Source organism: Myotis lucifugus, unplaced genomic scaffold, assembly GCF_000147115.1.
Source record: "Myotis lucifugus unplaced genomic scaffold, Myoluc2.0 scaffold_602, whole genome shotgun sequence".
NCBI classification, from domain to species: domain Eukaryota; kingdom Metazoa; phylum Chordata; class Mammalia; order Chiroptera; family Vespertilionidae; genus Myotis; species Myotis lucifugus.
The window spans coordinates 62,276-74,730 of NW_005871650.1; positions in this window are offsets into that span (position 1 = coordinate 62,276).

A 12,455-nucleotide genomic window follows, 5' to 3' on the forward strand; every position below is an offset into this window, starting at 1 on the left:
GTGTTTTCATTTGTTTTCCTTTTATCTCTATGCCTTTATTTTGAATCCATTTCACTCATCACCTCAAGTTAATTGTTCAGAAACCCAATTACTTCCATCATATTATTTATTGGTTCAAAATCATCAGTTGATCCCACTGTTCTCTAGATCAAATTTTGCTTGAGAAATTTGATAATATCATAATCCTCTTAATTTGTCTCTCTTATTTGATCCTTGATAGTCCCCAAGAAATTCTTCAAAATTTACTGAGGAAATGGGTGCCTTTTCACTCCATTGAAACTTTTTCTTAGGCTAGAAATACCTTCTTGGACCATTTGCCTTAACTGATTATGACCTATCTTTCAGATTCCAGGACAGGTCACACTTAATCTCCACACTTAAGTCCTCTGATGTAACCCAATTCACACACAGAGGATCAGTGATTTGTGTAGTATTTTTCTAATATATTACACAGTCTGATATAAACTTCTAGGTTTCTGTTTTTTGCTTCACTATATTGATGAATTTTACAATACATATGTAGTTTCCATTTATGTAAGGATTTAATGTAGTCACTTATGAAATGATTTATGGAGATTAGTTTCAAAGCCTAAATTAGAAATGTAGTGTAGAAAAGAATATAAATATCACAAACACCTGTTTGTTTTGTGACAATTAAATTTACATGTCAACATGACTAGGCCATGAGGAGCCCAGATATTCCCTCAAACATTATTCAAGGCTTTTCTGGAAGGCTGTTTTTGAATGAGATTAACATTTAAATAAGTAGATTGAGTAAAAAACAGCTTGTCCTCCCTAATATGAGCAGGACTTTGAAGTCCTCAATAAAACAAAAAGGCTGACCCTTCACCTGAGAATAAATAATTTCTCCTGCCAGATTGCCTTCAAACTAAAGCATTGGCATTTCCTGCCTTCAGAATCAAAGTGAAACATCAATTCTTCCTGGGTCTCAAGCTTTCTGCCCTTTAGTCACGGACTGTATATTCACTTCTCTGGGTTCTTGGAACTTTGGATCCAGATTGTAAATATACTATTGGCTCTTCTGAATCTCTAGCTTACTGACTCACCCTGTGGACCTTAGGATGTACCTGCAGCCAAAATTGCATGAAAGCCAATCCTATATAATAAAAGGGTAATATGCAAATTGACCCTAACAGCAGAACGACTGGGAATGACTGGTCACTATGACACACACTGACCACCAGGGGGCAGACCTCAATGCAGGACCTGCCCCCTGGTGGTCAGTGTACTCCCATAGGGGGAGCTCTGCTCAGCCACAAGCCAGGCTGACAGCTGCCAGCACAGCTGTGGTGACGGGGAGCCTCTCCCGCCTCCTCAGCAGCGCTAAGGATGTCCGACTGCAGCTTAGGCCTGCTCCCCGCTGGCAAGTGGACATCCCCCGAGGGCTCCTGGGCTGCCAGAGGGATGTCTGACTGCCAGCGTAGGCCCGATCCCCCGGAGAACAGGACTAAGCCAGCAGGTGGACATCCCCCGAGGGGTCCCAGACTGCGAGAGGGCACAGGCTGGGCTGAGGGACCCCCCAAGTGCACAAATTTTTGTGCACTGGGCCTCTAGTTTATTATAATGCATATCTCTCTCTCTCTTTCTTTCTCTCTCTCTCTGTCTCTCTCGCTATATATATATATATATATATATATATATACACACTAATAAAAGACAAAGATACTAATTGACTGTACCTTTGCTACGCCCATCAGCCAATCAGAAGAGTATGCAAATTAACCCAACAAAGATGGCCGTTAAATTTGCATACTGCAAGTAGGGCAGGCAGCGCGAGACGCTGCCCCTGGGATCCGGCCCTCGGATCCGTGACCCAGCAAGGCGGGGCTGGCAGCACCCAATGCTGCCCGCGGGATCTGGGCCTCAGATCTGTGACTGGCGAGGGAGCAAAGCAGCGGAGAAGGGAGAGAGCCCAGGTGGCAGAGAAGGGAAGGTGCCGAGGGCTAAGCAGCGAAGGGAGGGAGCAAGGCAGAGGAGAAGGGAGCAAAGCCCGCCTCAGTGGGCTTCGCTCCCCTCTGGTCTCAGGAAGCCCTATTCTTGCAGGAATCTTCCTGCAACAGGCCTCTAATTAATATATATACATATATATACATATATATATATATATATATATGTATATATATCTCACATAGATGATATATAGAAATGGAGATAGAGCTAGAGCTAGATAGAAGATAGATGACATGTGATAGATGATGATAGATAGATATAGATAAAACTTATTGGTTCTGTTTCTCTGAAGAACCCTAACTAATACAGGTTTATCTTGCCTAACTGCCTTGCATGGCTGGTTATTAACCTATGAATGGGGTAAGAGGAAAATGAGAAAGATAGGACACCAATCCTACCCACTGGGGGAGAACAGGCCCCAGGAAGACCAAAGAAGCAAGTCCTAACCTTGTTTTGTCACTTACTGGCTGCATGACCTTGAATGAGTTTGAGTTTTTTGTATATAAAATGATATATATGCGTTCTGATCTCCCAGATTGGTTTTGTGTAAAAGAGATATTCCATGTGCAAACACTTTGATGACTGTTACATATTAACAAATAAATATCCTTTCTATTATTTTTATACAGTTCTCTCATCAAAATACATAAAATGACTTCTCAATTCCCCAAATTGTCAAACATGCAAATGGCATGTCAGAATTCTAACAAAAGCACAGAAATGCCTCATTCCTATTTTTCATGGCTACCACAAAGGACGCTGGAAAAATAGTTCACAGCCAAACTTTCCAGCAGCTAGATAAATTAACACTGCATCTCAAATAGCATTAGACGAGCTCGGAACTATGCTGGGATATATTGCATATGAGGAGACAGATCAGCCAAGCAATATATTTTAGGTTAAAATTCTCACTGGGACTGTAATCTAAAGCTTGGTACTTAGAGAAAAAAAATAAATGAAAAGCACACAAAGCAGAGTACTGTAAGTGTCCTTTCCTTACAACAAATTGAAAAGTACTAATGCATTCTAGTTTTAGTGTAATAATTACATGCATCAGATATTTTAAAGTATTCACAAAGCAACATATGGCTTAGCTGTTCAACTGCAGTGCAAATGTGGATTTTTAAGAATAAAAATTAGTTTGAAAAGCAGCAGGCAACAGTAATCTCGAATCCCCTGTATGCCCGTAAAGTAGAGAAACCATCTGCACTGTGTGCAAACTGATGACCTTGGATTAATTCTAGCAATGTCATTACCCAATTAGTTGAGGAAGGAAAGATACTTGGAAATTGCAATTATAGATCCATTAAAATTATGCAGTGCCTTTATTCTCAAATAGTTAGTAAATCACATCTGTCTTTTCTTCACCTAACCAAGACTCAGTTTGCTAGGTAAAATAGTGAGCTGGCCTTGAATCATATAACTATGCTGCTTGAGCATACTTCAAGTATGTCTGTCCTGAAAAATTTAAATAATGACATTTTTTAATCTCATAACTTCTTAGATGGCAATTCCTTTATTTATCAGAATAATTTCCTCAGTCATAATAAGCTATTTTTAACCGAAGAAAAATATAAATATGCATGCCAAATTATGTAGCAAATTTCATGTTTTCCGGCTCTGCTTGCTCTTATTTTATAGCGACCCTGTTGTGCCTCTAGGGGTCCTGCTAGAGACACTAATAATTCTTGGACAATTAGCAGTGTTATTTTTGTTGTTAATGTGTTTTTTTTAATGAAAATTTTGTTTTGTAGTGATCTTAAGACAGACATGTTTTATGTAGCTATCTTTCCTCATCATTTAATTTGAGAAGGCTTTTGACAAGCATTTAATTTGCATAAAAATCTTATATGTGGAGGAAAGCATATATTTGTGACATTTATGGACACAGTATAGATGAATACAGTAAAATTAACACTATATACAAGTGCTAAGCAGTGTTTCTTATACTCTGATTAACACTGCAATGCTAACATTAAAAGGTAGAGCATCAGGTGACTTAACAAAAAATTGCATGACAACTATCATTAAGCAGCATTTGATTTTTATAGGAACCTTTTCTCTTCATGTTATTTTGTTGTTAGAAGAGACAAATGATTGACAAATGATTGGCAATCAAATTTTAATGCTTATATTTAGCTCCACTCTATGATTACCTTTAGTTGAAGAGCAAGAATATTCATTTTTTCATTCATTGAAAAAGTATTTACTGAATGCCTATATCATTGCAGTCACAATTCTACTCATTGTACATATAGTTGAGAACAACACAGAAGAGAAAAAGCAAAAGAAGAGACCAAGAAAAACTGGTATTCCAGAAGACAAGTGAAAAAATATTTTTAAGAAAGTAGTGATACACTTATCATGTGGTACTAATAGGCTTGGTAAATGAGCACTGAAGATTTACTGTGGGACTTAACACAGAGGATGTTACTGGTGACTTTGACAACAATGATCGTAGGGGATAGTGGTGGCAAGTGATGACTGGAGAAAGTTCAAGAGAGAATTGAAGAACAGGGAGTAGAAACAATGAGTATTGACAACTCCTTTGAAGATTTTATTGTGAGGAAAGTGTCATGGTCACTTCTAGCTGCTATAACTAAGAAATCTAGAATAAGTGGGTTATAAACAGCAGAAATGTATTTCTCATGTTTTAGAAGCTGAGTGTCTGAGATCAGAGTACCAGCATTGCCAGGTTCTGGTAAGAATTCTTTTCCTAGCTGCAGACTGCTGAATTTTTGTTGCATCATATTACAAAAAGATATGAGAACTTTCTGGCCTCTTTTTAGAAGGATGCTAATCCTATCATGAGGGCCTAGTGACTTCATCAAATCCTAAAGGCTCCACTTTCAAATACCATCACACCAGGAATTAAATTCAACATATTAATTTGGGGAGAAACAAACATTCAATCCATAACAGTGAGATAGAAAAAGAGGGTATCATCTGAAAAAGGGTATGAGATCAAGGGAGAGTTTGTTGAAAAGCAGCAGGCAACAGTAACGTTAAAGCATAATTTATCCTTCAGCTATGGTTCATATGTGAAGGCAGAGACAATAATGAAGTGGAAAGCTCAAAATTGTAGGGGCAATGCACTTGAATTTGTTCTTAGAATCCAAGTCATACACAAAGGCAGCTGCTGGATTGCATCTGGAGTGCAGACAGAGTATATGGCACTGATATAGGTTCATTGATTTAGGGTTTGGTATAAGGAGGAAGATCTCTGCTTGTTTGTTCTTTTCTTTTTCAGTGAAATAAAAATAATGGAATCATCTGAGAGTGAATGAATAAACAATTGGATGACTAAATACTAAATTAGGAATGGGTGTCAAAAATAATGCAATAATTTCAAGAAATACAAATTAATGTGCCATACGGTGAGCTGTACATAAAGGGCTGATAAATGCAAACAAGATTGTTATCCTTTGAATTAAAATGTAACACTTCAATAGACATGGTACACTTTCTTTATTAAGAATTCAAACCAAATGAAAGTCCCACTGACTAGTTGATGTCTATGTCAGTCAATGATGATCACAATGTTCCCAGTGCTTATTGACCCTGACATATTATAAGATTCTCAAGTTTTCTGAGTCAGTAAGGATAGTTCTGTAAAATTTAACTGTTGTGTATTTTATTATACTTTTTAAAATCTGTTAAAGTGGGGATTATCAATTCTCTACTACTCAAGACTGCAGAAAATTTCCTATGCGAGAGGCGGTATTCAGAAATAAGACTTGATAACAAGTTAATTTAATTTTTTAAATTTTTTGGTAATCCTCACCTGCGGATATTTTTCCATTGATTTTTAGTGAAAGTGGAAGAGAGAGGGAAAGACAGAGAGAAACATCAATGTGAGAGAAACATATCGATTGGTTACCTCCTGCTGGAGCCCCTACCAGGGCCCAGGCCAGGGAGGAGCCCGCAACCAAGGTTCATGCCCTTGACCAGAATAGAACCCGGGATCTTTTGGTCCGCAGGCTGACGCTCTATCCATTGAGCCAAACCGGCTAGGGCAACACATTAATTTTTAGTTGCCTCTTAAGAGATGTGTCTCAAACAAGCCAGACTTCAATTTTAAACTTCAAATTACTGACATCATAATTATGAATCACATTTAAAAACACACTGAAGAAAAGACTTTTTTGTCAATTAAAAAAATAGAAATACAGAAGAAAGGAAGAAAATAATACCATAAACCCTCAAAAATATAATTTTATTAACTTACTGGTGTAGTAGTAATGTTGGAATGTATTGTGTGTGTATGGCTTATCTTGCGCCTATGATTAATTTCTGTTCAATTAGCAGAACATTGGTAGAACGTGTTCGTAATTCTTGGAATGCTCCACATACTAATGATCACTGAGAAAAGATCCTCTTGACAATGAAGCCTGTGAATTTTAAAATTCAGATATTGTACTTCCTGTCTTAGAATTTTCAGTTGTTTCTTTTCGTAGATTTCATTTATCTGTTGAAATTATCCATCAGTTTATTATGACCAGATTTTTCTTTAACTTCTGAATATGTTATGTTAGTTGCTTTAATGTCCTTAGTTATTAATCTACCCTCTGTGTTACCTAAACGTAGATTTTTGTGTGCTGTTGCTTCTCCTGACTATAGATTCGATTTTTTTTTTACTCTGGATGATTTTTAAAAATATATCAGTTTCTGTTATTTTTCTCTGAAAAATTTAATAATTTCTTTTTTTTTTTAGTCCCTAGTAAATTTTTTTTTTTTACTGAAAAAGAGGCATAATCATTATTCGATTTCCAGAGAAAACCCAAACATCTAAAATGTGCCAACTTCTGTCTCTCTTTTACCGTTAGCAACCTGTTGCTTTCTTGTGGGCTCCTTGAAATCTCCCACATATGCAGGCATGGTTTCTGGGCCTTTTATATACACATTTTGTGGCTTCCCCTGTGTGCCCCTCTTTTTCAATTTGTTTATCCTTCAAATTCCAGAAGTCTGGCAGCCCTAAACTTTGTGTTATGACACCTAGTAAGTCTGACATTTTTCTGAAGTTTTAGCTACTCCATGACCTTCAGAAGTGGGAATACCTTTAAGGGAAATCTATGTAAACATGGATCTAATTCAGTGCAGTTCCTTCTTTCAAGAGTCAAATTCTCTCCAATTTCGGTCTGATTTTGCATCTCCAGTGTCTTTTATGCTTTGTTCAGAGGTTATACTTAACTGTATAAAGGTAAGTCTAGAAAAGCTATTGCACAAATACCTGTCTTTCTTTTTTATGATGATAATTATTAGTATGTACAGTCATTAGTATTTACTAACACATGCTCAAATTTAAAGATTGAAATCTATAAACTAATATATATTATATGAGAAAATATTTTTAAAAATGAAAGGTGCTACCTGATGTGCATTGAGATATCTTAGATTATAATAAATATGTTAGGTATGTTTAAAAGAAATACACTTATTTAAGTAAAATTTAATTTACTAATATGAAAAAGTTTCTTAAGCAAGTATACCATTAGGAGAAACTAGTGATTTATAGTTGTGTTGATTTCTCAATCCAGTATTCATTTATAAAAGCTAAAAAAATCCTACTTTTACTATTTAAATAAGATCTTCAGTTACAACATAAGGTAAACTTTGAGAACTCATAAAATATGATGACATTGGCTAAGCAAAATAAAGCTAGATGAAGGAAATCAAATCAGTCACCAGAAGAACATGGTGATAAACAAAGCTTCAGAAACCTTTAAGAAAGGAAAATTTCAAAATTAAAATTGTAAGGAAATTTTGAAGTAGAATATATTTGTTAGTGTGAAGTATTCTTTCTGATTATTAATTGTGCTAATTCCATTTATGTTTTACTTTTATTTATTATAATTTCTCCTTATTCTAAATAATTTAGTCCTAGAGTTTTAGGTTAAAATTATTCTGATCTTGTGAATATTTTAGGTTTTTCATTTCAGCACTTCTGGTCTTTATTTCTGTGCTTTAAGAACTCCTTCCAGCTCCACCATGACCAGGTAGAGTCTAGTCTCAGATTGCATTTGCTGGCTGTTCAGAGATCTTTCTTCACTCTGAGCTGAACCAATTGCTCTAAGTTTCCAACCTGACTGGCAAGATCAGCTGTGTAATATTATTTTCTTTATTTTATAAAGTGGAGTTGCAAGGCATGAAACTGTAGTTTCACTGTTTATTATTGAATGGGAATATTGAACGAGTTTGAAAATTGCACCTCATAGCACTGAACTATTCTACAACAGTGACCTTCAGCTGGGCCTGGAAATGTGAGAACCTCACAGCAAGCAATGCTTACCCTCCACAGCTGTAAAGTTCACTCTTTACCCAAAACTTCCTGGGCACCCCAAGTTGCAGGTGTAAAATATAACTCTTCCATCATTTTTTTTTCTGTGTGTGTCCATGTTGCTATTTTGACAGTCTCAAGTCCCACAAAAGATTTAAAGGGCAGAATTTCAAAAGATTGTGGAAAAAAATGGTTCCTCTACCCTTTCTGCAGGCAACTTTTTCTGTACATTTGGGGCTTTGGATAGTTTATCCTGTAAACCTCTGGCACAGTTTTTCTTCTGAGCTGCATTCTGCCACATGCTGTTATTTGACTCTTCTACAGTAAGCAGGCAGAAAAGAGTTCCTGCCTCCTTCTGTCAAAGTATTAACCTTTTATTACCTAAATACTCACATGTCTGAGTATAGGAGCCAAAGTTCATTGCTGTTATATTTCCAGATCACACAGCTATTTAATTTTTATATCAAACAGTTGGAATTGGAGCAGAAAAAAAATGAAGATACTATGGATGTTTTCAGGATCAGTTTTGGACTGGCAATGATTTCTTGAAGTAGAAGTAAACAGTCTGGATATCGGGTGCATATTGTTTTTGTATGTTGAAATTTATCAAAGAAAACTAACATTGGACTACTTCAGATTATTATTCAACAGCATATATTTCAGATTTACTATGTGCAGCAGCTCTGGTGGATATGAATAAAAAAAGAAGAGAACATATCTTGAACATCTTTATAGATATTAATTTCTACTATAATTTAGAAGTTGATGAAAAGAAAAATCCTTTACTATTATTCTGATTAGAAACATCCAGTCCTATAATTCCTCAAGGATCTGTGGCCCTGAGCATCAGAGCTGAAGGTTTAAATTCACTGAGCACACCTTCCATCTACCTTTAGCTTTTCAACCTGCAAAGGATATGCTTGTACATCTGTAAAAGTTTGTTCTTGGATTTTGTATATTGAATATCATATTGTAAAACTCACTTTATCCATTTTTTTCTGTTAGTTGTTCCAATGTTTTTCAAATCTTTTTTTGTCTTCTGCATTTACAACACAAGAGTCATAATGTGAGCAGAATAGTAAATAGAATTTGCCTAAAATTAGGTAATTAAAATGAAGGAATTTTTCCCTATAATTAGTGCTGTGGTAAGTCCTTAGGGAGGAGTAAGTTCCTCAATGAATTCCTTAAAATTTCAAGCAGAACACAAAGAAACTGAGAATTATTGTTTTTAAAAATGCAATGAGTCCAAAAATTGTAAAAACAAAATAATATACAACTAAAAAGCAAACAGACAGAAGAGTCACAATCACCAAACTAGAAAGACAAAAAGTAAGTGTAATCCTAAAGAAAAACATCAGAACCTTTTTTAATAAAGTATTTCAAAAAACAATTCTTTTTCTCTCTGAACAAATACATTAGCTATGCAACCCATCACTTTAACAATTTGAAAGCAGCTCCCAGTAGATAAGGAGATGGAAATGGGTGGGTAATCTCCCCCCAGAGGAGAAATCCACAGTGTAACTCTTCTAATTTCACATAATACTTTATGGAAAAGACACAACAGAAGAATCATAATCATATCACTGCCCCTTTACTTTGGCCTGTACTTTACATAAACCTCACCAAATTGATTTTCTACTATCAGGGCAGGGCTTCCAGCAGGTAATTTTATGGTGTGAGTTTATTAATGTTCTTCTTAAAATAAGAAACAGGACATGAATGCAGATTATAAAGAGCCAGGATTTTAGGAAATTAAAGGTAATTTTTATATCTGTATCTTAATTAACACACAACACACACACACACACACACACACACACAATCCAGAAGAGATAAAAAGACTTTGACTAGAACAATTGTACTCAAACCTTTTGCTTTTAGGACCCTTTTATAATCTTAAAAATTTGTTGAATACCACAAAAATACCACGAAATTCATGCACTTGGGGGGGGAGAAGGGGTTGGTCCCTCAGCCGGGCCTGTGCCCTACTGCAGTCCAGGAGCCCTCAGGGAATGTCTGACTGACGGCTTAGGACCGCTCCCCCTGGGATGTCAGTTGAACATCCTTAGTGCTGCCACGGAGGCAGGACAGGCTCCTGCCACCACCACTGCGCCAACCAGCCATGAGCCCGGCTTCTGGATAAGTGGCACTCCCCCTGCGGGAGCGCACTGACCACCAGAGGGCAGCTCCTGCCTTGAGCGTCTTCACCCTGGTGCTCAGACCAGTCATTCTCTGCCATTCAGTCATTTTCCATATTAGCCTTTTATTGTATAGGATATGAATCATGCTGTTAACTGTGATTGTTCTGCTCTGATTAGAGAAAGCACATGCTAACCTGGATGAGAGTTGTACACCTGGGATATGAGAGCTAACATCAGAATGCAGTCCATCCTCCTGTCCCAAGAACTACCTACCATTATGGAAAGACTTCCAACCTCGTGGTGAAACAATCTATGTTCAATTGAATGTTCTATAACTCTGAAATGGGGGAAGTCAGTTGTCTGCACCCTCTGCCACCTCCCCCAAACCGCCTGCCCCATCTGGGGTGAGCCTGATCAAATCCTGGCTGCAAGCAGCCTCTCAAGGTCCCTGCCTGGTCTATGCACTCGAGCCTCATCAGCTTAGGGTCCAGGCATGGTCTTGCATGGTGCAGTCTGGTATTCTGTCTGGCTGTGCATGGTAAGCCACAGACAGTAGTCTGTCTATTGTGTGCATTTAAAATATTGTATATTAGGTTGGTTTTTGCCTAGTGTAACTTTGCCTGTAGTCTTGCTTAAGTTGTTCAAGGATGGGTGCTGGTGGCTGTATCCCAAAAGACACTCCATTGAGATGGGTCAGATCTTGGAGTATTGGATTACTTACACTTACTCACCAATGAAAAAAAGGATGTTTTACTGCAATACTGCTTGGTCTATGTATATTCTAGATTCTGGGGAAAGGTGGAGATTAAATGAGTCTTTAAACTATTACACTGTATTACTGTTAGAATTGTTTTGTTAGAGGTCATGGGAATGAGGGGAGTGCGTATGTTTGAGTCTTTATGTCTTTGCATAATTCTGACTCAAAAGAAACTCAGGAAGGGGCAAGATTGGTGGTTCAGAGCAAAGATGTGATTTCTACCATATTGTGACATAACTGTAAAGAACATTCCCTTTCGATCGCGGAGGTGTCTTGGAGTGCATGATTAACCTTATCCATAAAGGACCCCTGGAATTATTTTACACATGCCCATGCTTTGAAATCTTCTGTTTGACATTATGTTGGAAGTTTATCTCAGTAGAATTTATGATAGACCAATTGTGATAATCACAATACCAGAAGTATAGTTTCTGAAATAAATGGCACATAAACCAGGCACACTTTTTTTTTTAATCCTCACCTGAGGATATTTTTCTACTGATTTTTAGAGAGAGTGGAAGAAAGAGGGAAAGACAGAGAGAAACATCAATGTGAGAGAAACACATCGATTGGCTGCCTTCTGCACATGCCCTGACTAAGGCCCCAGCCGGGAAGGAGCCTGCAACCAAGGTTCCTGCAACATGCCCTTGGCCAAAATCAAACCTGGACCCTGGAGTCCCCAGGCCCATGCTTTATCCATTGAACCAAACTGACTAGGGCAGGCATACTTTTTCTACTATTGAGTGTTCATCAAAATTAATTTAACAGGTAAAATTATCAACAGAAAAACCTGCAAAATCAATCAGGAAAAATTTAAAGAGGGAGTGATGAAGAGGGCATATGTCTTGAATCAGCAGAAAAGAGCAGATTCATCGACAATATCACGAATTAGAAAATAAGAGTGAGAGAGCAAGAGTGTTTAAGATTAAGAGAGGAGGAAGTGGAGAGCGAGAAGGAGAGGTGATTCCTTAAGTCTTACTGTGGAAAAGAGAAACACTCCAACAGCAAGAACCAAGAGTAATTATCCCTTCATTACTAACCAAATGAAAGACTATAAATCATGAGCGATATTCTTCCAAATGGAAAAGCATCACAGACCCTTTTGTTGCCAATTAGTGGGCCATATTTCTCAGACATGATGGGCCTGAGGTTCATGGCATACTGCTGAAATAAGCATTTTTAGAAGCCCCCTGGGAGAACGAGATGTGGTAAAAGGCTTTATTTGCACGGAGTTACCTTCCTTGGGTTGTAAAGTCCCGTGCCCCTTAAACCAGTCCTGAAAGAGGTGCAGCTGTGGGTCCAGCAGAAC